Source organism: Hemitrygon akajei, chromosome 5 (assembly GCF_048418815.1).
Source record: "Hemitrygon akajei chromosome 5, sHemAka1.3, whole genome shotgun sequence".
NCBI classification, from domain to species: Eukaryota; Metazoa; Chordata; class Chondrichthyes; order Myliobatiformes; family Dasyatidae; genus Hemitrygon; species Hemitrygon akajei.
In genome coordinates this window covers 84,916,510-84,935,959 of record NC_133128.1, presented here as the reverse complement: position 1 = coordinate 84,935,959, position 19,450 = coordinate 84,916,510, and the positions used below count along the sequence as shown (strand labels likewise).

The window sequence follows — 19,450 nt, the reverse complement described above, 5'->3', positions numbered from 1 at the left end:
CTATGAAACCAGGAAAGAAAAGAAGGCAGCACAATCATCAATCCCCAAAATCCCCCCTCCCTGCAGAAAACAACTTACAGAAATGGAACAGGCTCATCAACTCCCAAGTCCCTCCTCCCGCACAAAAAAACCAAACAAAACAGAACAGGTACATCAACTCTGAAATGCCTCTCTACTCCCTGCACAAAAAAACAAGACAAATCGAGCAAAAAAAACCCACATAATATATTTTAAAAAAACAAGACTGAAAAAAAGTGTATAGTCCAAGTCCACTTCCAAAACGCAGAAAACTTCGGGAACGTTCTCTGGGCCCAGTAGCAGGCAAACCTTTCGCACTCCATCGCAGAGCCATCAAAAGACAGGTAGCCGGCACTCACCCTCTGCATTTGCCTCAGTGTTTCTCCCTCGTGGCTTTAATCAGCAAACAATGGAAGCTTTAATCAGGAAAATGGAGTTAAGCTATGGCTTGCAGCTCGTCCTGCAGGCTTCTCACAACGAGGTTTCCACACGTCTTCTCTGTCTCCTGGAATCCTCTCAGAGACTGCAGAGCTCTGAAGCACCAAAATGATGTCCAAGCTTCCACCTCTGCCTCAATGTTTCAATCTCCCTCGTCACTTTAATTCGCGAACAATAGAAGATTTAATCAGCGAAATGGAGTTGAATGTCAGTTCGCAGCCTGCCCACCATGAGGTTCCCGCCTGTTGCCTCTGCCTCCTGGAATCCTCTCGAGACTGCAGAACACTGGAATACCCAAATGATAATGGACTGCCTTCATACAATGCTATTGACGATTGCACCTTCGATTTCATTGTAACATTCAAGATGATTTCTGACACATTCAAATTCTTAAAAGTTCTTAACTAGTTAAAGTAGTAAAATAGTTTAATTTTCATTCCTGGATTTTTCTGGCACCTCCAAGCCTGAATGCTTGAAACTGCAGTGAGCAAAACAGTTCTGAGTTGTCTTATTGCTATTTCTTAACAACTGTCTGTGACAACAATCAGTTTTTTGAACACAAGCACACACCTTTTTCAATATTTTTATTGATTTCTTACAAAAAAGAATACATAGAAGGATGTGTATCATATATCAATTACAATATATGTGAATCACACTTATAGTTTCATTACCCCATATTCATGTAAATAAATTGAATCGTAATATTGAAAGGTAATACTTTTTTTTTTATTATACAAAGAAATCTAAACCCACTACCAAAAAAAGCTGTTCGGTAAAGAAAAAGGAAAAAAAAACCTTATTGTATAGTAAAACATATTATTAGCCAACATTTGTACTTGATAGCAAATCAAAGATTTTGAAAGTAATTCAGAAAAGGTCCCCACAATGTTAGAAAGTCTTGTCTTGATTCAGAAATTGAACAACAAATCTTCTCTAAATTTAAGCATGACATAACATCGCTTAGCCATTGAGCATGAGTAGGCAGAGCAACATCCTTCCACCTAAGCAAGAATGCCCTCCTAACTATAAGAGAAATAAAAGCCAAAATGTGCAAATCAGGTGTCTCCAAGATAATATCTTCTCTTCCAACAATACTGAATAAGGCAGTCAAAGGTTTTGGTTTAAAATTTACTTTAAAAAGTACAGAAGAAGTTTGAAATACTTCCTTTCAATATTTTTCAAGACTCGGGCATGTCCAGAACATATGAATTAATGAAGCCTCTCCATTGTTACATTTGTCACAATAGGGAGATATATCCAAATAAAAATGAGACAACTTATCTTTAGTCATGTGGGCCCTATGGACCACTTTAAATTGTAGGAGGGAGTGACAGGCACACAATGATGAGGTATTAACCAATTTAAAAATTTCATTCCAAGTTTCCTCAGAATTTGAAGTCCGTAAATCTTGTTCCCAGAGATTTTTAATTTTGTCGAAAGGAATGTTTCTCATTCCCAACAACATACTGTAAATATTAGATATTGATCCATTATGAAAAGGTTTCAAATTAAAAATTACATCTAATAAATTCTTATCAGGACTTTTAGGAAATGTATGTACTTGAGAATGCAAAAAGTCTCTTAATTTGTAAATATCGAAAAAAGTGGGTTTTTGGTAAGCTATATTTAGTTGACAACTGCTCAAATAAAAAGAGACTTCCTCCAAGAAATAAATCCTGGAAGCTTTTAATACCCAGTCTATCTCAATCTTTAAAGATTACATCAGTCATAGAAGGTTTAAAAAAAGTTAGAAAAAATGGGACTTGAAAGAGAAAGTCTTAATAAAACAAAATATTTTCTAAATTGTACCCAAATCCTCAAACTACATAACTATCAGTTTACTTAAAAATAAAGGAATTGAGGATCCGAGGAGAGAAATGATAGAAAATTTATTAACAGAGTTAGCTTCTAAAGAAACCCAAACCGGGCAGTCCTCTTGGTTAATATAACTAAAACGTAAGATTCTGTATGTTGACTGCCCAGTAATAAAACCTAAAATTTGGTAAAGCTAAACCTCCATTCTTTTTAGCTTTTTGAAGATTAACTTTATTTAGTCGAGAGTGTTTATTTTTCCATTTATATATGATAGATTCAAGAGAATCAAAGAAGGATTTAGGAATAAAAAACGAGTAAGGCCTGAAAAATGTATAAAAAATTTAGGCAAAATATTCATTTTAATAAAATTAATTCAGCCAATCAATGATAATGAAAGGGGCAACCATTTTGATAGTGCCCTTTTTACATAATTCAGCAAAGTAAAAAAAATTCTTTAAATAAGTATTTATAATTCTTAGTAATTGTTACACCCAAATAAGTAAATTGATTTCTTACGATTTTAAAAGAAGGGTTCGTATTAATTGATACCAAATTATTCAAAGGAAAAAGTTCACTCTTCTGAAAATTTAGTTTTTATCCTGAAAACTGACTAAAACAGGAGAATAAAGAAAGTACGAAAGGTAATGAAGTCTCAACATTAGAAATATAAAGCAAAAGATCATCAGCATAAAGCAAAACTTTGTGAGTTATACTTCTCCTTAAAATACCAGTGATATCATTAGATTCCCGGAAAGCAATAGCTAAGGGTTCTAAAGCCAGATCAAAAAGCAAAGGGCTCAAGGGACAACCTTGTCTAGTTCCACTTTGAAATTTAAATGGTTTGGAATTCTGAGAGTTGGTAAGAACCTGAGCAGAGGGAGATAAATAAAGTAATTTAGTCCATTGAATAAAATCGGGCCCAAAATTAAATTTTTTGAAGTTTTTAAGTAAGTAATTCCATTCAACCTGATCGAAGGCTTTTTCAGCGTCTAAGGATATCACACATTCTGATATCTATTTAGAAGGAGAGTAAATAGCATTTAATAAAAGATGAATATTAAAATGGGAATATCGATTTTTAATAAATCCAGTCTGATCATCAGAGATAATAGATGTTAAAATATTTTCAATCCTATGAGCCAGAACTTTGGATAGGATTTTATAGTCAACATTAAGTAAGGAAATAGGTCTATATGACAAACATTCAGTTGGGTTCTTATTCCTTTTAAGAATAAGTAAAATAGAAGCTTCATAAAAAGATTGTGGCAACCTACCCAACTTAAAGGAGACTGAAAGGACTAAATATAAATGAGGTATAAACAATGAGGTGAAAGCTTTATAAAATTCTCCAGAAAAACCGTCGGGACCTGGAGCCTTCCCCGAGTGCAATGAACATATAGCCTTGGCAATTTCCTCATAAGAAATAGGTTGATCCAACTGTTTTCGGTTATCATCAGAAAGTATAGGGATATTTAATTGATCTAAGAAATTATTCATTACTGTATTATCTTTAGGAGAATCAGAACTCTAAAGTTTAGAGTAAAATTCTCTAAAGGTATCATTTATTTCTAAATGGTCAGTTGTCATATCACCATTAGCTTTACAGATTTCTTTAATTTGCCGTTTAAAGGTTTTTAACTGGTTAGCCAATAATTTACCTGTTTTGTCTCCATGAATATAAAATTGACTTTTATCTTTTAGGGGTTGAGTTTCAATTGGATATGTTAAAGGAAGATCATATTTAGTTTTAATTTCAACATGCCTTTTATATAAAGCAAGTTCTGGAGTCAAGGCATATTTTTGATCTAGTTGTTTCAGCTGATTAGCTAGTTCAATTCTCTCTGTTAGCTTTTTTCTTAACAACATTTGCAGTATAAGAAATAATTTCACCTTAAGGCTGATTTATACTTGTGTGTCACATCTATACTGTAGGGTGACGTGCACCTCGCCAGAAAAGTTACTCACGTGTCACGGCGACACAGACCGCAACAACTGTGATTGGTCCACTTGGTATTATTGCATTTCCTCCTACGCATTTCCAGTTGCTTCTTCTCCGCCACGTCTGTAGGCTGCGCGTACATCAATATGAAATAGATGAACCAAATCGTCAAATCTACCTGACAACATGCGAAAATGTTTGAAATGTTCCTCGTCCACATCTCTCATGAAGAAACTCAACACAGTGGCATAGAAACCCGACCGTCAACTAGTGTTTTGGCGCACACCAATGCATGCTCGCTACGGCGTAGAGCAATGCAGAAGTGAAAAATCAGGGCTATGGCGTAGGCTGTGGCGTAGCCCATACGCACAAATATAAATCAACCTTTAAAGGTATCCCATATAATAAGACTAGAAGTCTCTTCTCACGTATTCTCTTAAAAAAAACAATAATTTGTGTCTCCAAAAATTTTTTAAAATCCTTATCTGATAGCAAAGTTGGGTTAAAACGCTAAAATCTGTTTATTTGAAGGAAACCAGAGAGCTTTAAAGATAAAAACAGAGGAGCATGATCTGAAACAGCAATCTCTTTATATTCACAGGATCGAACTAATGGAATCAATTGGCTGTCAATAAAAAAAAAAATCAATCCTGGAATGCATATGATGGACATGGGGAAAAATGAATACTCCTTATCTATTGGATGTAAGAAATGCCAAATATCAACAATATCACATTTCATTAGAAAAGATTGAATAAACAAGGCTGATTTACTAAGTATTGCTGGTTTAGAAGGTGATCGATCTAAAACTGGGTCTAACCAACAATTAAAATCTCCACCCAAGACCAATGAGTAAAGACCTAAATCAGGTAGAAGTGAAAAAAATCACTAAAAAAACCCTGGATCATCTATATTCGGGGCATACAAATTAGCAAATACCATTAATTTATTATTTAATTTTCCTGATATTATAACAGAACGCCCATTAGTATCACACACTATGTTGAACAAAAGAAACTATTATCCATAAAAATTGAAACATCCCTAGACTTAGCCTGAAAGGAGGAATGAAATTGTAGACCTTTCCAACAACTGAAGAGACATAAATTATCACATTTACAAACATGAGTTTCTTGTAAAAAAAATTATTGGGACCTTAAGTTTTTTAATATAGGTAAATATTCCATTTCACAGAGTGGTTTAATCCTATAACGTTAAAACTAAGTAAATTAATAGTATTATCCATTTTAGTACTACTTAAAAGAAAGGTTAGAATAGTAACCACTGAAATGTATATTAAATCCAAACAATGAACTTTAAGATAAAGTAACCAGGCAACAGATGTGGCCAAGAGACCAAAACAGCCCACCTCCCAAAGTCAAAAAGTCGACCAATAGACAGTCGACAGCTAAACCTACTGACATGACCCTCACAAAGAAAGCCTACTGGTTTAGCAAATAAATTTTCAAGGTTAGCTGCGTTCCAACTAGACTAAATAAAAGAAAAAGCCAGCTAGACCTTATTGAAAGAAAAAAACACCTTAAAAAAAAAAGTATAATGTAAAATATTTTTTAAAAAACTATCAAAATTCAAAACATTAACACGCAAGGTATTAACTCATTAAAATCTTATTTTCTAAGTAAAGTAAAGAGTTCAAGAAGAGAGTTAGCTACAAAGGCATATCAGAAGTAAGAGAAGCAATTATTCATGTAGGAAAATGTTAAGTAGTCAAACTTAAGCATTTAAAAATTTTTGGGCTTCCTGTGTCGAATGAAATCATTTCCAAGAACCATCCCTCAGGATAATTCTGAGCTCAGCAGGATAATGGAGAGATGGCTTAAAACCTTTGTTATACAGTTCCGACATAACCTTTTTAAACTTGAAGCGCTCATTCATCACCTCAGGTGAATAATCATCGACGATTCTGATCTTCTGACCGTTGTAATCAATTATACCTCTTTGGCGGGATTCACAAATTAAAAGTTACCTTGAAAATCATGACAGGTTATCACAGATCGGGGCCTCTCTCCTCTGGGAGAGAGATATGTCTGGGCACGAGCGATCTATGTGCTTGGTCAATCTTAGGTGGAACTTTTAAAATCTTAGGGAATAATTTTGGCAAGAAGTTTGCAAAGAATTCTGTAGGCTGATTATCTTCCATTAACTCAGGAGTGTCAAACTCATTTTAGGTCACGGGCCGGATTGAGCAAAATGCAGCTTCATGCGGGCCAGATCAGTCGGACGCGTGCGAACGCAGCTTTTGTTGCCTCTGTTTTTTTCAGCCTGCTCTCATGTGTCTCAGTCTGTGCTATAACTACAAAGTGTTTCACTTTACAAATTCCATTTCTTATGAAGAAGACTGCCGAATAAACACTAAAAACCCTGAAAACCTGGTACCTGAATAAACTCAACATTAGCCATATCATACGTCATAGGCGCTTCGATTACTGGGGCCAGCTTTAATAGTAATTAGATATTATCTCGCAGGCCAAAGATAATTCCACTGCGGGCCTTGAGTTTGACATATATGCATTTACTCTTCAAGACCCAGAATTCATAGATTATTTCTTCTACTTTGTTTTCCAAGTTGATAATCTTCTGTCTTAATTTTTCATTAGACTTTGACTGTTTTTCACAAAGCATTTGCAGATCTTTAGTTTTCGCATCCAAAATCGTCCGTCGGAGTATCTTCATTCTCCTGTAGTCGTTTATCATGTTCACATAAGGTTTTTTGAATAGAATCAAGTTTTACATCAATTTGTTTAATTTCAGAGCTGAGTTGCTAAAAATTCTGCTGGAATTCCTCAGAGAATTCTTTTTTATGTTTCCGAAGCGTCTCCATAATAGATTCCAACGTTTCAGGAAGGTCCTCTTTTTTTCTTAGTACCTTTGGCAGCCCTCATAATAAAACAATATTACATTTAAAAGCAAGATTTAAAAACAGGTTGGAAACAGCAGGTAATATAGTAGGTAATATAGGAGCAGCTTCAAAAAGCTGTTAATCCGTCAGCAACCAGTAGGCATCTCAGAAGCACACACCTGATGCTATTTAGAAATTGTTCACTCTAAGTATGGTGTAGTCTGCAATGGTCACACAAGCATTTTGACTGACACCAGTTACAAACTGTTCGGCAAGTCTCCTGTTGAATTAAGCATCATAGTGTCCCAAATAAACAAAGCGGATCCCGGCAATTTTCTCAATTAGATTTTGTTCTTTAAGAGCTGTCCCAAATAATCAGCTAACCTATGGCACAATTAACTGGAATCCACAGCATTTCCATGAAACTTCAGGTAATTGGGACAGCCAGTTAATTGGGCCAAAATATACTGGTCCTGATGTGTCCCAATTAACTTGAGTCCACTGTATTTATTTTGTAAAGTATAGTAATTTTTATGTGTTTGCATTGTACTACTAATGCAAAACAACACATTTCATGTAATTTACATCCAGTGATAAGAAACCTGATCCAGATACAGATATCTGAATATCAACGTAACCTGAAGAGTGATGTATTAGTTCAGCAACAAGGGAGTTGAATCCAGGCTAGACTCTACACTAGACTCTACACTAATACCCACATAGGTGGCCACATGCATTGATTCCCTGGGAGTTTAGATGCTTTGACTTTGAAATTGTTGCCGAGTGGGCCATAATAGCTAGTAAATGACCAGCTCAAAAATCAAGATACTAGATAAAACACTACCTGGAAAGTCAAACTGGAAGAGGAATTTCCTGACAAACAAGAGAAAATCTGTAGATGTTGGAAATCTGAGCAACACACACAAAATTCTGGAGGAATTCAGCAGGTCATACAGCATCAGGACAAGCCATGAAACCAAGAAAGAAAAGAAAGGCAGCATGATCATCAACCCCCAAAATCCCCTCTCCCTGCAGGAAAAAAACACAACAGGAACATCAACCCCCAAGTCCCTCCTCCTGTACTCTTTTCCTAAATGCTGCCTGGCCTGCTGAGTTCCTCCAGCATTTTGTGTATATTGTGAGGAATTTCATGAGTTGGGTTTGTCTTTTAATAATGTCACAGTGAGGAACTTGCAAGACCCTCCTACTCACTCTAACACTTCAGTCAGAAGCTGCTGTTGAGCCCTAGGAGAGCTTTGTGATCCCAATGGAGAAAAAAATCGCCAGTCTTCATCCAGGAGTGAGATAAACTGATTTACTGTGTGACTTCAGTGCCAGGTAGGAAATGACACAATCCTTTGTTAAGGTGTGATTGGTGAAGTGGGAGTAAACGAAACTAACTCTCGCAGAGTTCTCCTGACAACGCTTGCAGCACAATCTCATAATAACATCCTTTTTTCCCCCACACAATTGAGCTGATGGCAATGCTCATTTCAAGTATCGGTATGAATTAGATAATATTATCCCAGCAAGCTTCCCTGGATTCATGTTATTTGTAAGGATGTTGCTTTCATTTTATATTGTTTTTCTTATTACTATATATTGTTATGCATTGCATTGAATCTTGAAATACTAAGAAGATGGTACCTTTTAGAATAGTGTAATGGTTTCGGTAGTTAATCTGTGCCCCTTCTGCTTTTGGATTTCATATGAGACAGTACCTGTTGAAATTAATTTCAGGATGCTACTGGTGCCATGTGCTTGTGAGGCCAGAACTAGGAAGATTATACAGGTTAATATGTGGTTAAGGATTTGGTGTAGGAGGGAAAGCATAAGGTTTTGGATCATTGGGCTTTCTTCTAGGGAAGGTGAGACCTGTACAGACAGTTTGCACCTGAACAGGAGGGGGACTAATATCCTTGTGGGAAGAATTGTTAATGCTGCACAGCATGGTTTAAGCTAGAGCTGTAGGGGGGGGGATGGGAACCATAGTGCCAGAAGTTAGTGGAAAGGTTGTGGAGGCAAATGTTGGTTAGACTTCAGATAAAGTTAGGAATCAAAGTGTTGAGCACACTGACTAGTGTCCTGTGCTGCCTATATTTAAATGCAAAAAAGTATTGTAAGAAAGGCGGATAATAGCGCTGAAGATGAGGTAGCTGGTTTACAATCAGACACGATGTGTAGGATGGGTTATAACGTAAAAGGCGGACAAATTCGAAAAGGTAATTACTGGACTGAAGGTGTTATATCTGAATGCACACGGTATGCAGAAAAAGGTAGATGGACTTGCAGCACGGTTGTAGATTGGCAGATATGATGTTGTAGGCATCATTGAATCCTGGCTGAAAGATTATAGCTGGGAGCTTAACATCCAAGGATACACATTGTATCAAAAGGATAGGCATGAAGGCAGAGGTGGCGGTGTTGCTCTGTTGGTAAAAGATCAAATAATCAGAAAGAGGTGACATAGGGTTAGTGTGTTGAATTATTGTAGATAGAGCTCAGGAACTGCCAGGGTAAAAAGACCCTGATGAGAGTTATATACAGACCCCCAAACAGTAGAAAGGATGTGGCCCACAAATTACAACAGGAGATAGAAAATGTATGCCAAAAGGGCAATATTACAATAGTCATAGGGGACTTCAATATGCAGGTAGATGGGGAAAATAAGGTTGGTGCTGGATTACAGGAGGGGAAATTTCAAGAGTGCATGCAAGATGGTTTTTAGAGTAGCTCATAGTTGAGCCCACTGGAGGATCAGCTATTCTGGATTGGGTGTTGTGCAGTGAACCAGAATTGATTAGAGAGCTAAAGGTAAAAGACCCCATAGGGAAAAGTGATCATAATTTTATTCAATTCACCCTGAAGTTTGAGAAGGAGAAACTAAAGTCAGATGTGTTAGTATTAGCGTGGAGTAAAGGGAATTACAGAAGCATGAGAGAAGAGTTGGCCAGAATTGATTGGAAAAAACCACTGGCAGGGATGACAGCAGAGCAGCAATGGCTAGAGTTTCTGGAAGCAAATTCAGCAATGGCTAGAATTTCTGGAAGCATGGGATATATACATCCCAAAGAGGAAGAAGTATCCTAAAGGCAAGGTGACACAGCTATGGCTAACAAGGGAAGTGAAAGCCACACCAAAGCCAGGGAGGGCAGGTAATAGAGCAAAAATTAATGGGAAGTCAGAGGATTAGGAAGCTTTTAAAAAACCAACAGAAGGCAACTAAAAAGTCATTAAGAAGGCAAAAATGGAATACGAAAGTAAGCTAGCCAATAATAAAAAAGAGAATACCAAAAGTTTCTTCAGATACATGAAGTGTAAAAGAGAGGCGAGAGTGGATATTGGACCGCTGGAAAATGATACTGGAGAGGTGATAATGGGGCACAATGAAATAGTGGGTGAACTGAATAAGTATTTTGCATCATTCTTCACCGTGGAAGGTACGAGCAGTATGGTGGAAGTTTTAGGTGTCAGGGGCATGAAGTATGTATGTAAAGTTACCATGGCTAGAGAGAAGGTTCTTGGGAAACTGAAAGATCTGAAGGTAGATAAGTCACCTGACTAGATGGTGTACACTGCAGAATTCTGAAAGAGAAGGCTGAAGAGTTCATAGAGACATTAGTAATGATCTTTCAAGAATCACTAAATTTTAGAATGGTTCCGGAAGACTGGAAAATTGCATATGTCACTCCACTCTTCAAGAAGGGAGAAAGGCAGAAGAAAGAAAACTATAGGCCAGTTAGTCTGATATCAATGTTTGGGGAGATGTTGGAATTGAGTAATAATGAAGTGGTCTCAGGGCATTTGGAGGCAGATAAAATAAGCTGTAGTTGGCATGGTTTCCTCAAGGGAAAATCTTGCCTGACAGATCTATTGGAATTCTTTGAAGAAGTATTAAGCAGGCTAAACAAAGAATTGGTTGATGTTAAGGTGCTACATATGAGGCTGCTTAACAAGCTTGAGCCCATGGCATTACAGGAAAGATTCTAGCATGGATAAAACAGTGGCTGATTGGCAGGAGGCAAAGAGTGTGAATAAAGGGAGCCATTTCTGGCTGGCTGCTGGTGACTAGTGCAGGCATCCCACCCTGCAAAAACTCATTTCAGGGAGGTAGCACCGTCAATTTGTGGGAGACTCCCAGAACCTCCGGGAGAGATGGGATGTCTGAAATAGAGTAGCTCCTTAGCAGCTGGCCAGCTAGTTTAAATAACTTTAGCTATGCTAATGACTAAATGACACCTGTTAAACTCACCTCAACAGTGATTTAACCCACCATGGGCAATAGAGAAGTCACACTGTCATTATTTTTGACCCCTATTAGGCAGGGGTACACTTTAGTATAGTCTGAGGTGAAGTACGTTTTATATTTTCTTTTTTGGAACACTCTGCCATGGTGCTCTCAAAAAAATCGATTTCTGGGATATTGTATATATTTGCGGGCGTCAGGGAGCTGCTATCAATATGCGGGAGATTCCCAGAACTTCTGGGAGAGGTGGGATGTCTGCTAGTGGTGCTCCACAGGGGTCCGTGTTGGGACTGATTCTTTTTACATTATATGTCAATGATTTGGATGATGGAATTTATGGCATTGTGGCTAAGTTTGCAGATGATACAAAGATAGGTAGAGTGGCAGGTAGTTTGGAGGAAGTAGAGAGGATACAGAAGGATTTAGGCAGATTAAGAGAATGGGCAAAGAAATAGCAGATGGATACAGTGTTGGGAAGGGTATGGTCATGCACTTAGGTAGAAGAAAATTTTCTAAATGGAGAGAAAATACAAAAACTGAGGTGCAAGGGGACTTGGGAGTCCTTGTGCAGGATTCACTAAAGGATAATTTGCAGGTTGAGTGTGCGGTGAGGAAGGCAAATGCGATTAGCACTCATTTGACGAGGATTAGAATATAAAAGCAAAGATGTAATGTTGAAACTTTATAAATTTTAAAACTTTATAACTTTATGGTGAGGCCTCACTTGGAATATTGTGAGCAGGTTTGGGTCCCTTATCTTAGAAAGGATCTGCTGAAACTGGATAGGGTTCAAAGGAAGCTCAGGAAAATGATTCCAGGATTGAATAGCTTGCCATATGAAGAACATTTTGATGACTCTGGGCCTGTATTCTCCAGGATTCAGAAGAATTAAGTTGTAACCTCATTGAAACCTATCAAATTCTGAAAAGCCTTGATGGAATGGATGTGGAGAGGATTTTTCCTATGGTGGGAGAGTCTAAGACGAAGGACAGCCTCAGAAAAGAGGGCCATCCCTTTAGAACAGAGATAAGGAGGAGAAATGGAATATTTTTAGCCAGTGAGTGGGGAATCTGTGGAATTCTTTTGCACAGGCAGCTGTGGAGGCTAAGTCTTTATATTTAAGGCAGAGGTTGATAGATTCTTGATTGGTCAGGCCATGAAGGGGTATGGGCAGAAGGCATGACATTGGGGGTGAGAGGAAAATCGGATCAGCTGTGATGAAATGGCAGAGCAGACTCAATAGGTTAAATTGCCTAATTCTGCTTCTATAGTTTATGGTCTTAATGGCTTTTGTATCTGCAATTATTTTGAGAGGTTACCTCTTAATCACTTAGTTTTTTTTGGGAGGGCATATGGACTGCACTGCTTGCATGCCTGTTGCAAAATGTCAACAGAGCAGAATGATTTATTTGTGCACAATAAGTGCTCTGAATTCTAGTAGAAACTGTAATTTTCCATCTAAAGCAATGTTTTAGTTTGTTTTAATTATTAAAGTAAATTCCTGTAACATTGGGACTTTGTTTTTCTGGAAGATAGCTAAAGCCAAGATCTTCTTCCATTGTCAACTAATGGGCAAAGTTCAGTCGAAAAAAATCAAACTAATAAAAATATTAATTGCCTAAGACATAAAACTGTTGACTCAGAGTTTATTTTTTCCTGCTTTGAGTTAGATAGAGAAGCAATTCATACGTATTGAATATTTTTTGTGTTCCTAAATTCTTAAGTGCATTTACTTACTCTGCACATTTTGATATAGGGAAGACCTGTAATTTGAAGTAGGCTTGTTTTTGACTGGGATCATTCTAGAACTTAATTAAAGAAGGCAGTTTTCTAGTTAGTGATTATTACAAACTAGAATTTGCACTTGAGTTTCAGAGTTTACAAATGGACAGTCCTGCTTTATGTATTAATTTGTTGTCCACAGGGGACTGTCCTGTCTCCCTTTCTCTTCACCATCTACACCTCAGACTTCAACTACAACACAGAGTCTTGCCATCTTCAGAAGTTTTCTAATGACTCTGCCACAGTTGGATGCATCAGCAAGGGAGATGAGGCTGAGTACAGGGCTACGGTGGGAAACTTTGTCACATGGTGCGAGCAGAATCATCTGCAGCTTAATGTGAAAAAGACTAAGGAGCTGGTGGTGGACCTGAGGAGGATTAAGGCATCGGTGACCCCTGTTTCCATCCAAGGGGTCAGTGTGGACATAGTGGAGGATTACAAATACTGGGGATATGAATGGACGATAAACTGGATTGGTCAAAGAACACTGAGGCTGTCTACAAGAAGGGTCAGAGCCGTCTCTATTTCCTGAGGAGACTGAGGTCCTTTAACATCTGCCGGATGATGCTGAGGATGTTCTACGAGGCTATGGTGACCAGTACTATCATGTTTGCTGTTGTGTGCTGGGGCAGCAGGCTGAGGGTAGCAGACACCAACAGAATCATCAAACTCATTCGTAGGGCCAGTGATGTTGTGGGTGTGGAACTGGACTCTCTGAGGTGGTGTTTGAAAAGAGGATGCTGTCCAAGTTGCATTGGACAATGACTCCCATCCACTCCATAATGTACTGGTTAGGCACAGGAGTACATTCAGCCAGAGACTCATTCCACTGAGATGTAACACTGAGCATCATAGGAAGTCATTCTTACCTGTGGCCATCAAACTTTACAACTCCTCCCTTGGAGTGTCGGACACCCTGAGCCAATAGGCTGGTCCTGGACTTATTTCCACTTGGCATGATTAACTTATTTTTATTTAATTATTTATGGTTTTATATTGCTATATTTTTTCCACTATTCTTGGTTGGTGCGGCTGTAACGAAACCCAATTTCCCTCGGGATCAATAAAGTATGTGTGTCTGTCTGTCAATACTTTTTAATATGTTGTACTTCAATTTGCACATTTTGTGGTTTGCTTCAAAGAGCGACAACATGGAAATGAACTAACCCTCCATAATCCCATTCTTATTTCCCCCATATTCTCATCACCTGTCTCCAGAGTTACCTACCGTTCATATCTGAATTAGGAATAATTCATAGTAACCAGTTGACCAATGAATCTGTACATGATAGGGCTGTGGGAGGAAACAACCACCCATGGAAGCAGAGGGAGAATTTGAACAAAAACTTCAGGCAGCAGCTCTACTGGCTATAGCAGTTTTTCACCTGTGTTTAAAATGACCTAAGCATGGCATGATGTACTGTGTATATCCTCAAATAACTATACATTTAGTATCTAGAAATGAATGGCTGCTATTCAACAGTATGGTTGTCTCAGTTTCCTGCTGTATTTGCATATGAATGTAAGAATTAGATGCAAGGCTTGGCCCCTTGTGCCTGCTCTGCTGTTCAATAAAAAGTGCCACAATTTCTCTCATAGAACATAGAACAGTGCAGCATAGTACAAGCCCTTCAACCCACCAAAGTTTGGTGATCTTTTAGCCTAAGAAACTGATGCTTCCCTCTCACATAGCCCTCCATTTTTTCTTTTTCCATGTGCCTTTCAAAGAATCTCTAAAACGCCTTTAATATGTTTGCCTCTACTACCACCCCAGCTGTGCATTCCATGCAACCGCAACTCTGTTTTAAAAAAAACCCTGCCTTTGATTTCCCCCGCTCCTCCCATACATTCCTTCAATCACTTTAAAATTATAATCTCTTGTATTAGCCGTTTCCATCCTGGAAAATGATGCCGGCAGTCCATTGCATCTCATTATCTTGTATACCGCTATCAAGTCACCTTCCATCCTCCTTTGCTTCAAAGAAGAAAAGTATTGCTTACTTAATCTTTTCTCATAAGACATGCTCTCTAATCTAGGCAGCATCCTGATAAATCTCCTCTGTAGTCTCTCTAAAGCTTCCACATCCTTCCTATAATGAGGTGATCAGACTGAACACAATATTCTAAGTATGGTCTAATCAGTTTTATAGAGCTGCAGCATTACCTCGCGGCTCTTGAACAAAATCCCCCAACTAATGAATGCCAACATCATATGCCTTCCTAATACCTATCAATGTGTAACAGCTTTGAGAAATCTATTGATAGATCTATTGAAGGATCTCATGTTCACATTTCCCTTGAATATCAATCTCTTTCTTGAATATACTGAGTGACAGAGCCCTCCATTTCCTAAATTCCAAAAACACCACTGCCCCTGGATGAATTTATTACTAGTTTGGGATGCTTGCTGCATTCAGCCACATTGATTGGAGAGACAGTATTTGTCCTAAGTAAATTACTTCAGTAGAAATTGATTGTGTAGTTTGACTTCTTCCAGCGTTTTATGGTATTCTCATATGTATCAGAAATGGTTGCTAAACAAAACTGGAAAACCAAACCAATGATGCATGGTATGTTATTACAAGGAAAATTGGCCTGCAGTATTGGCTTTTGTCTGTAAGAAATCAATGAACTTTTTATGTATGAAAAAAATATTTCATATTATATACTGCAACCTCTCACTATCCTTTTTCTATCCAGTTATGATCAAATGGGCCATTTTTGTTTGCAAATGACATTAAGCAAAATGATGGAACATTGTCGACGTTTCGGGCCAAGACCCTTCATCAGGAAGTCCTGACGAAGGGTCTCGGCCCAAAATGTCGACAGTGTTTCTTCCTATAGATGCTGCCTGGCCTGCTGTGTTCCACCAGCATTTTGTGTGTGTTGCTTGAGTTTCCAGCATCTGCAGATTTCCTCATGTTAAGCAAAATGATGTTTTTGTCATATTTTGTGTTGGCATTGCTGTGTTTAAAAAAAAAGTACATTATTATGGTTTATTGGATAAAGAAGTTTGTTAACATTACAGTCAACCTACTTCCCCTGTATTTTTATATAGATTTTTCATCTGCTATATACAGAAGCAGTAAAAGGAAGTCTATCCCTTGTCAATTTTATCAGTATATTGGTTGCATCACAGATTAACGTATAGCATCATAAAGCAAAATGAAACTATAATTCCCACAAGGGTAAATTTGGTTGTAGATTATCATGCCACATTTCTAATAATCCACTCTAATAAATACTTCTTAGAGGTGATCTCTTAGGAGCAGACTATTTCATCTTTAATTTCAACTGCATTTTCATCTTTGCAGAATTATGTTTGTTCTTTGATAGCCCTTTGTAATGCTGGAAATAATTCATATATTTGTAATTAAGTTCCACAATTACAACTACAGCTGCAAGAAAAAGTTTGTGAACCCTTTGTAATTACCTGGTTTTCTGCATTAATTGCTCATAAAATGTGGTCTGAACTTCATCTAAGTCACAATAATAGACAAACACAATCTGCCTAAACTAATAACACACAAACAATTGTATGTTTCATGTCTTATTGAACACATTGTTTAATCATTCAGAGTCCAGGCTGGAAAAAGTATGTGAACCCTTGTATTTAATAACTGGTAGAACCTCCTTTAACAGCAATAAGCTACACCAAACGTTTCCTGTACCTGCTAATCAGACTTGCACAACGGTGAGGAGGAATTTTAGACCATTCTTCCATACAAAGCTGTTTCAGTTCATAAGTATTTCTGGGATACCTTGCATGAACTGCCCTCTTCAGGTCATGCCATAGCACCTCAACTGAGTTGTGGTCTGGACTCTGCCTTGGCCATTACAAAACACGAATTTTCTCCTTTTTAAACTATTCTTTTGTTGATTTTCTTTTGTGTTTTGGAACATTGTCTTGTTGCATTATCCAACTTCAGTTAAGCTTCAGGTAACAGACTGCTACCCTGACATTCTCCTGTAAAGTGTCTTCATACAATTTTGAATTCATTGTTCCCTCAACAATTGCAAACTGTCCAGACCCTGAGGCAGCAAAATAGTCCCAAAGCATGATACTTCTTCCCACCATGCTTCACAGTTGGGAGGAGGTTTTGCAGTGCCCTTTTTCCTCCAAACATAGCAGTGTGCATTTCTGCCAAAAATTCAACTTTTGGCTCATCTGTCATGAAACATTGTCCCAGAAGCATTGTGGAACATCCAGGTGGTCTTTTGAGATGAGCAGTGGTTTCCTCCATGGTGTCTTTCCATGTATACCAGTTTTGTTCAGTGTTTCTCTTATAGTGGACACATGAACAGAGACTTTAGCAAGTTCTAGAGATTTGTGCAGGTCTTCTGCTGTTAACATTGGGCACTTTTTCACCTCCTTCAGCATTGCACGTTGAGCTCTTTACAGGACACCCACCCCTAGGGAGAGTAGCAACAGTACTGAATTTCCTCCATTTGTAGACAGTTCGTCTTTCTGTGGACTGATTAACATGCAGGTCTTTAAAAATGCTTTTGTAGCCTTTGCTGACTTAATGCATCTCTACAATCCTCCTAAGATCCTCTAATAACTTTTTTTGATTGAGGCATGATGCACATGAACATCTTTCTAGTGAAGAGGAGGTTATGTCAGTAACCTGGCTTTGTGTCTTTTTTATAAGTTAGGGCACCTCTACAACCTACACCTCTAATCTCATCTCATTGATTGAAACACCTGACTCCAAATAGCTTTTGTAGAAGGCATTACTCTAGAGGTTCACCTACTTTTTTGAACCTAGACTCTGATTGTTTAAATGGTGTACTCAGTATTTATGAGAAGTACAACTGTTTGTGTGCCATTGGTTTAGGCAGATTGTGTTTGTCTATTATTGTGACTTAGATGAAGTTCAGACACATTTTATGAGTAATTAATGCAGAAAACCAGGTAATTGCAAAGGGTTCACAAATTTTTTCTTGCAACTGTATATGAATTATTTCCATATACTTGTAATTGAAGATTAGTTCTCTTGTTACGTCTTAGATCTGATGACAGCTGATGAATTAACAAAACCTATTAAAGATGAGAACAATTCCAACTGACATCAGGAGGTTGGCGCTAAATGGAGCTTGGTTGAATCTTTGCTAAAGTAGAAGTAATGATGAATAGAACTGTTTAAGATGGAAAGGGTTTCATGTGGACCAAAACTCAATCACCTGAAATAGCAATGTTGCAGTGGAAAAATCATGGATTAAAATAAATAGAGTGGGCAAAATGGGAAGAGAACATTAAAATGAAATATTAAGGGGAACAGGAATTGAAACCTTATTAGGTATAATAGAGCTTTCTATTTGTGTTCTTTGCAGAGGACTTCCAATGGGTTTGGAAGTACTGAATCTTCAAAAGAGATGAGTTTCTGGGAGGTATTGGCTTAATCTTTTGTATTGCAAACATGGTTCAGGCATTCGTCAAGAGCATGCAGGTATCGTTAAGGTAACACCTGTAGTTTTAGTATACTTGATAACCCTGGAATTAGAACTGAGGAAGCCAAGAACTACATTTTTAGAGGGAAGTGTATTCATTGAGTTGAAAAATTACAATGATCACTTCCTGAACTTTAAGGAAAAAAGAGAATGATGTGTCACATGGAAGTCCAGAGGTTTGGTGAAGGCAGGAGACTGAAGTATCAAATATGCAGGATTTTGGTTTCCTCCCAAACCAAAGAGAGAATAATGGAAATGAAAACAGCAATAACTGAAGAGCTTAGTATCATATTTACCATGCATTTTGTTGAAATGGGGATCTTGGCAGATGAACTATTTTTTGTCACTGATTGAACTTAGAATATTGACCAGTACAGCACAAGAACAATGTTGTACTGAACTAACTAAATTAGTAATTAGGTGTCCCACTAAAGTAGTCCCTTCTGCCTACACAATATCCATGTTGTTCCATTTCCTGCACATTTATGCACCTATCTTAAGAGTCACTTGAATGCCTCTGTCACATTGCTTCCACCACCACCCAAGGCAGTGCATTCCAGACACCCACCACTCTTCTGTGTAAAACAAACCACCCTCACACATCTCCTTCGAATTTACTCCCTCTCACCTTAAATACTTGCCCTAGAATTAGACATTTCAACCATGGGAAGGCAGTTAATTTTGATCAAAGAAACACCAGAGGAATGCATTAAGAAGAAAACTAGAATAAGAGAAAGGTCCAAGAGGAAGACACATTAAGCATTAATTCTAAAGCAGAGTACTGCAGCTGCAGAAAAGGCTCATCAGGTCAGGCAGCATTGGTGTAGGGAGAAAAGTTTCAGGTCAGTAATCTTTCAGCAGAAGATAGATAGGTACCCAGGAACTTCAAGCTTCAAAA

The 19,450-nt window shown here is 37.8% G+C and overlaps 1 protein-coding gene across 3 annotated transcripts in view; it reads left to right on the top strand.

The window, feature by feature from the left end:
* Window positions 1-19,450, top strand: part of fndc3a (fibronectin type III domain containing 3A) — a 244,020-nt gene that overhangs the window by 22,538 nt on the left and 202,032 nt on the right. The gene's annotated exons all lie outside the window — the stretch shown is intronic.